We start from the raw sequence: 5,344 nt of genomic DNA on the forward strand, positions 1-5,344 counted from the left end.
ATATTGTCACCCTGTTTATTTAACTTATATGCAGAATATATCATGAGAAATGCCAGGCTAGATGAAGCACAAGCTGGAATCAACATTGCCAGGAGAAATATCAATAACCTCAGATAGGCAGATGACACCACCCTAATGGCAGAAAACAAAGAGGAACTAAAGAACCTCTTGATGAAAGTTAAAGGGGAGAGTGAAAAAGCTGGCTTAAAACTCAACATTCAGAAAACAAAGATCATGGCATCTGGGCCCATCACTTCATGGCAAATAGATGGGAAAACAATGGGAATAGTGAGAGACTTTATTTAGGGGGGGCTCCAAAATCATCGCAGATGGTGACTGCAGCCATGCTTGCTCCTTGGAAGAAAAGCTATGACAAACCTAGACAGCATATTAAAAAACAGAGACATTACTTTGGTGACAAAGATTCATCTAGTCAAAGCTATGGTTTTTCCAGTGGTCATGTATGGATGTGAGAGTTGAACTATAAAGAAAGCTGAGCACCGAAGAATTTATGCTTTTGAACTGTGATGTTGGAGAAGACTCTTGAGAGTCCCTTGGACTGCAAGGAGCTCCAACCAGTCCATCCTAAAGGAAATCAGTCCTGAATATTCACTGGAAGGACTGATGCTGAAGCTGAAGTTCCCATACTTTGGCTTCCTGATGAGAAGAACTGACTCATTGGAAAAGACCCTGATGGTGGGAAAGATAGAAGGCAGGAGGAGAAGGGGATGACAGAGGAAGAGATGGTTGGATGGCATCACCGACTCAATGGACATGAGTTTGAGCAAGCTCCCGGAGTTGGTGATGGACAGGGAAGCCTGGTGTGCTGCAGTCCATGGGGTTGCAAAGAGTCAGACACCACTGAGCAACTGAACTGAACTGTTTTAAGCCACTCAGCTTGTGGTACTTCTTCGCAGCAGCTCTAGGAAATTAATACAGGTTTCTAGTCATCTGATTTTTCCTGAATTATCTGAGTGGGTCCAGTATAATTGCAAGGGTCCTAAACCAGAAGAGGGAAGCAGAAGAGAAGGTTGGAGTGATATAGTGCGAGAAGAGTTCTTCTTGATTTGCTGGTTTTGAAGACAGAAGAAGGTGCCACCAGCCAGGGACTCAGGGCAGTGTGTAGAAGCTAGGAAAGACAAGGAAGCAGAGTCTTCCTCGAGTCTCCAGAAGGAACCAGCCGTGCAGCACCTTGATTTTAGCCCCTTGAGATCCACGTTAGTTTTTCTGCCTCCAGAAGTGAAAGATAATCAGTCTGTATTTTTTTGTGCCCTTAAGTTTATAGCAGTTTGCGACAGCAGTTAAAAAAAAAAAAAAAAAAAACAGGGTGTCAGGTAGTGACAGCACTGTCCAAAAGCTAGTAGTCCCCCCTCATCCATGGGCTGTACACCCCAAGCCCCCCCAGTAGATGCCCGAAACCCAGGATAGTACTGAACCCTGCAGGTATTTACATACTATGTATTTCCTGTACTAAGCGGCAGGGAGCCTATACAGTGTGGATAAGCTGGGCAAAGGCATGGGTCCCATCCCGGGTGGGACTGATTGGGATGGTGGGAGATTTCATCCCACTGCTCAGAACAGAGCACAGTTTAAACTTATGAATTGTTTATTTCTGGAATTTTCCACTTAATGTCTTCAGATTGCAGTTGGCTGCTAGTAAACTGGGGAAAGTGAAGCCACAGATAAAGGCGGAAAACTACCTGATTAGAATGGTTGAACTTGGCACACATACAAAGGAGGTGCGTCTGTGTCAGCTGGACAGGAGAGGCTGACCTGACCCTGTGGGAATGGGGGAGGGACCTGAATGATGGAAGTATTATGGTGGCTTCATCAAGAATTACAGTTTTATTGCTTTTAAGAAGAACTAACTCAAACTCAGCTAATGAATGTCGCTGTTAAGATTTTTAGAGGATATGAGTGAAAAAAGCTCAGGTTTGCATTGTAATTGTAGTACACATTGTTGTGTGGAACTGTTGGCCCTTCTCAAGTTAGTAGACTTGGAATCGATGGTACTTGACTGTGATGTCCAGGCGTGTGATGTCATCTCCTGTCCCACATGGGCTTCATGCAGCCGAGGCCCTTCAGCGGAAGTGGTTTCTTTCTGTCACCGAAAGCAAAGTCTTAGGGAGGCCACTTTTCATCCCCATTCCTCACCGAGGTGTTTCTTAAGTTCAGGAGCAAGAAGGTCCAGCTGAAAAATAGTTCCAATAACCTTTAGCAGGTGTGCCTACGACACAGAGCCCTCCTGTCGGTGGCTCGGCACATGTTTCAGGCAGGGATGGATCTGAGGATTCTTCTGGAAAGAGGACAAGGGTACATGAGCTCTTTTCCATCCTGTCAGCCTTTTGAAAAGTACCAGCTTCCGGTGGCTCAGATGGTAAAGAATCCGATCAAACACTGACCTGGGTTCGATTCCTGGGTGCAAAGATCCCCTGGAGGAGGGCATGGCGACCCACTCCAGTATTCTTGCCTGGAGAATCCCCATGGACAGAGGAGTCTGGTAGGAGTCCATGGGGTCACAAGAGTCGGACATGACTGAGCGACTAAGCACAGCACACAGCAGACACGAGAGGTAAAGGAGAGGAGGACCTAGGGGGCTGGCAGTCCCTCCAAGCTCTACGGGAATCTGACCCCCACAGACCTGACTTTTCTAGCCAGTGGTGGGCTGGGAGGAGCCCCCAAGGCAGGACTGCTGAGCCCTGCCAGCAGTTCCCTGTCTCCTGTCCCTGTGTCCTGGATGTGACCTTTGTGTGAACAGAGTTGGTACCCACATTCCCTAGAGCACATGCTCTGATTGTGTGCCCAGAAGTGGAGAAGCTGGCACCCATGGCAGTGGCATGCATGCGGAGGCAATGATAGCCCCATGAGTATGCCATGGCAGTGTTTGCGTATCCCATGAGTATCCCACAGTGGGGATGTGCTGTGCTTCTGGGCTCAGCCCTGGGAAGCACAGCAAATACAAAAGGCAGCAGCAGGATTCTAGGCCATTTCACAGGTCAGCACAACAGCCTGACCTCAACCTAAAACCTAGGTCTCCACCTAAAACCTAACACTTACATTTGCAAAGTTAATTGCAAAAGGTCAGGACGAAGGAGATTTGGCTGAGAGTCAGTTCTTGAGAGAAAAACATAATAGATGCTAGCAGAGGTCAGTGTGGTTGGTTGCTTTAAGAAAGAAAGGAAATGGCGCAGAGTTGGGGAGCATTCATGAAAGCAAGTCCCCACTTAAAGAGAAAACCAGCACATTCTCTCACCACTTTCAGGTCACATCTGGACCGTCCTATTTGTGACATATCAATCCATTTTAAGAACAGCAGTGACTGATTTGAGACTTACAACGGATTGAGAATCTGTACATTATTCTGATCAAGAGAAGAGAAAACTTAAAAGGGGAACCAAAGACCTATCTTCAGATATTTGAGAGGGAATTCTTATACTCTAAAGACCAGGACTAGGAGAAATGGGTAGGAGTTGGTTCACGTCTTTCAGAAGTGTTCAAGCAGTTGTCAGGCACTGAAATGGAAGCAAGGCTGCGTGCCACCTGCAAAGTCTTCATTTCCCACCAAGAAGACACAGAATAACGACAATACCAGTTCCATTATATGGCAGTGTGCCAGGCACTGCCAGAAGCAGTCTGCAGGCTGTGTGCTGCTTGTCCTCGCCCCCAAGGCTGGCACTGCATCTCCATCTTCGTAGCATAAGCAAGGGGTCTGATGAGAGGAGCGTCACTGCAGTTAGTCCCTGGGCCACGAAGGACAGAGTGGTGAGCTCTGCCAAGGGGTCTGGAATGAGCTCTAGATGAGGTGGCCTGAGCTTGCCCTAAGGGATGAGGAGGAGTCATGTCAGGATGGAACTGGGTAGCCCCATCTTCTCAAAACTTAGCCCAACACCCCCCAGCGCCCCAGCTGGTCCAGGCCCCCTTTTCTCCCACCTGGACCACTGCAGTGGCCTCCTCCCTGCCCTCCCTAAAGCCTCCACCCACTGTAGGCTCACCGTCGCGCAGAGCCAGGGCGGCCCTGGAGGGGCGTGCCCTCCTCTCGCTAAACCCCCCAGACTGCATCTTATTGAAGCAGGAGGCAGCAGCCCGCCAGGCCCCGCGTGACCTCCCGCTGCGGCCTCTCGGGTCCTGCCCTCTCCTGCTCACCCCCTCCCCGGCCACGCTTGCTCCCGGCTGCCCTCGGCCCTGCCAACACACGCCGCCTCCAGGGCCTTTGCACCTGCTGTGCGCTCTGCCGACATCTTCTCCCAGAAAGCACGGGGCTCCTGCCTCACTTCCTCCCAAGTGCTGTCCATGGCAGACCATGCCCCACCTTGGATAAAATAGTGCTAACCCTCGCCTCGCCCCATCCGCCCCATGCAGCTTTGCTTTCCTCTGAAGCACTTATTACGGCGTGGCACATTCTCTCTGTGTCTGTGATATAGAACATGTTATATGGCAGGCTACAGTCCATGGGTCGCAAAGAGTCCAACATAACTGAGCAGCTAACACTCACCTTCAATCAGCTTTCATGAGCTCTATTACAGTTCGTTGGATTCTGTTGTATATTGCTCACCGGTTTACTTTCTGTCCCCAAGATTCAGAGGCAGGCTTTGTTTCGTTCTCTGCCTCATCACCAGCACCTAGATGTTTCCAAGGGCGATGGCCTCATCAGGTGGGATCTGGGTCTGACTGTTGTGAGAACTGAGTGGTTATCAGCCCTGACCCTCCAGGCGGCACTGCTTTGTCAAGCAGTGAGCTCCTGGAACTGCCACTACTGGGGGCTCGCAAGGGCTTTTCAGGTGGCGCTCGTGGTGAAGAACCCGCCTGCAATGCAGGAGATGTGGGTTCCATCCCTGGGTCGGGAAGATCCCCTGGAGGAGGAAATGGCAACCCACTCCAGTATTCTTGCCTGGAGAATCCCATGAACAGAGGAGCCTGGCAGGCTACAGTCCATAGGGTCACAAAGAGTCGGACATGACGAAAGCGACTCGGCACACACGCATGCCAGGGACCACAGCACAGAGAGTCTCTGAAAGGACATTCCAAGCCCTGTTTGGGTCCTGAGAAATCATGATTCTTAAACTGCCTAGCTCCTTTCCAGCACCGTAAGGCCAGCGGAGACCTGACAGAGTTGGGATCATTGAAATGTTAGGCAGGTGGAGAAGGTCATAGTTGAGCACTTTCAGCTGGTGGCCTCAGCAGCTTAGTCACTCTCCAGAGACTTTGGCCATCCCGAGTTGCCTCCTCAAGAGTGACAGTCCCCACTCGGAAGGGCCTGCCACCGTTTGGAAAGCAGGGAGGCCTGGTGTGTTTGAGCTGGGGCTAGGGCTCACTGGTGATTTGAAAGGGGGTTCAGCCAGTGTTG

The 5,344-nt window shown here is 50.2% G+C and overlaps 1 protein-coding gene across 1 annotated transcript in view; it reads left to right on the forward strand.

Moving 5' to 3' along the window:
* Positions 1–5,344, forward strand: part of ADAMTS17 (ADAM metallopeptidase with thrombospondin type 1 motif, 17) — a 409,319-nt gene that overhangs the window by 381,185 nt on the left and 22,790 nt on the right. The window lies entirely within an intron of this gene.

Source organism: Bison bison, unplaced genomic scaffold (assembly GCF_000754665.1).
Source record: "Bison bison bison isolate TAMUID 2011002044 unplaced genomic scaffold, Bison_UMD1.0 scf7180017864224, whole genome shotgun sequence".
In the NCBI taxonomy this organism is placed as follows: domain Eukaryota; kingdom Metazoa; phylum Chordata; class Mammalia; order Artiodactyla; family Bovidae; genus Bison; species Bison bison.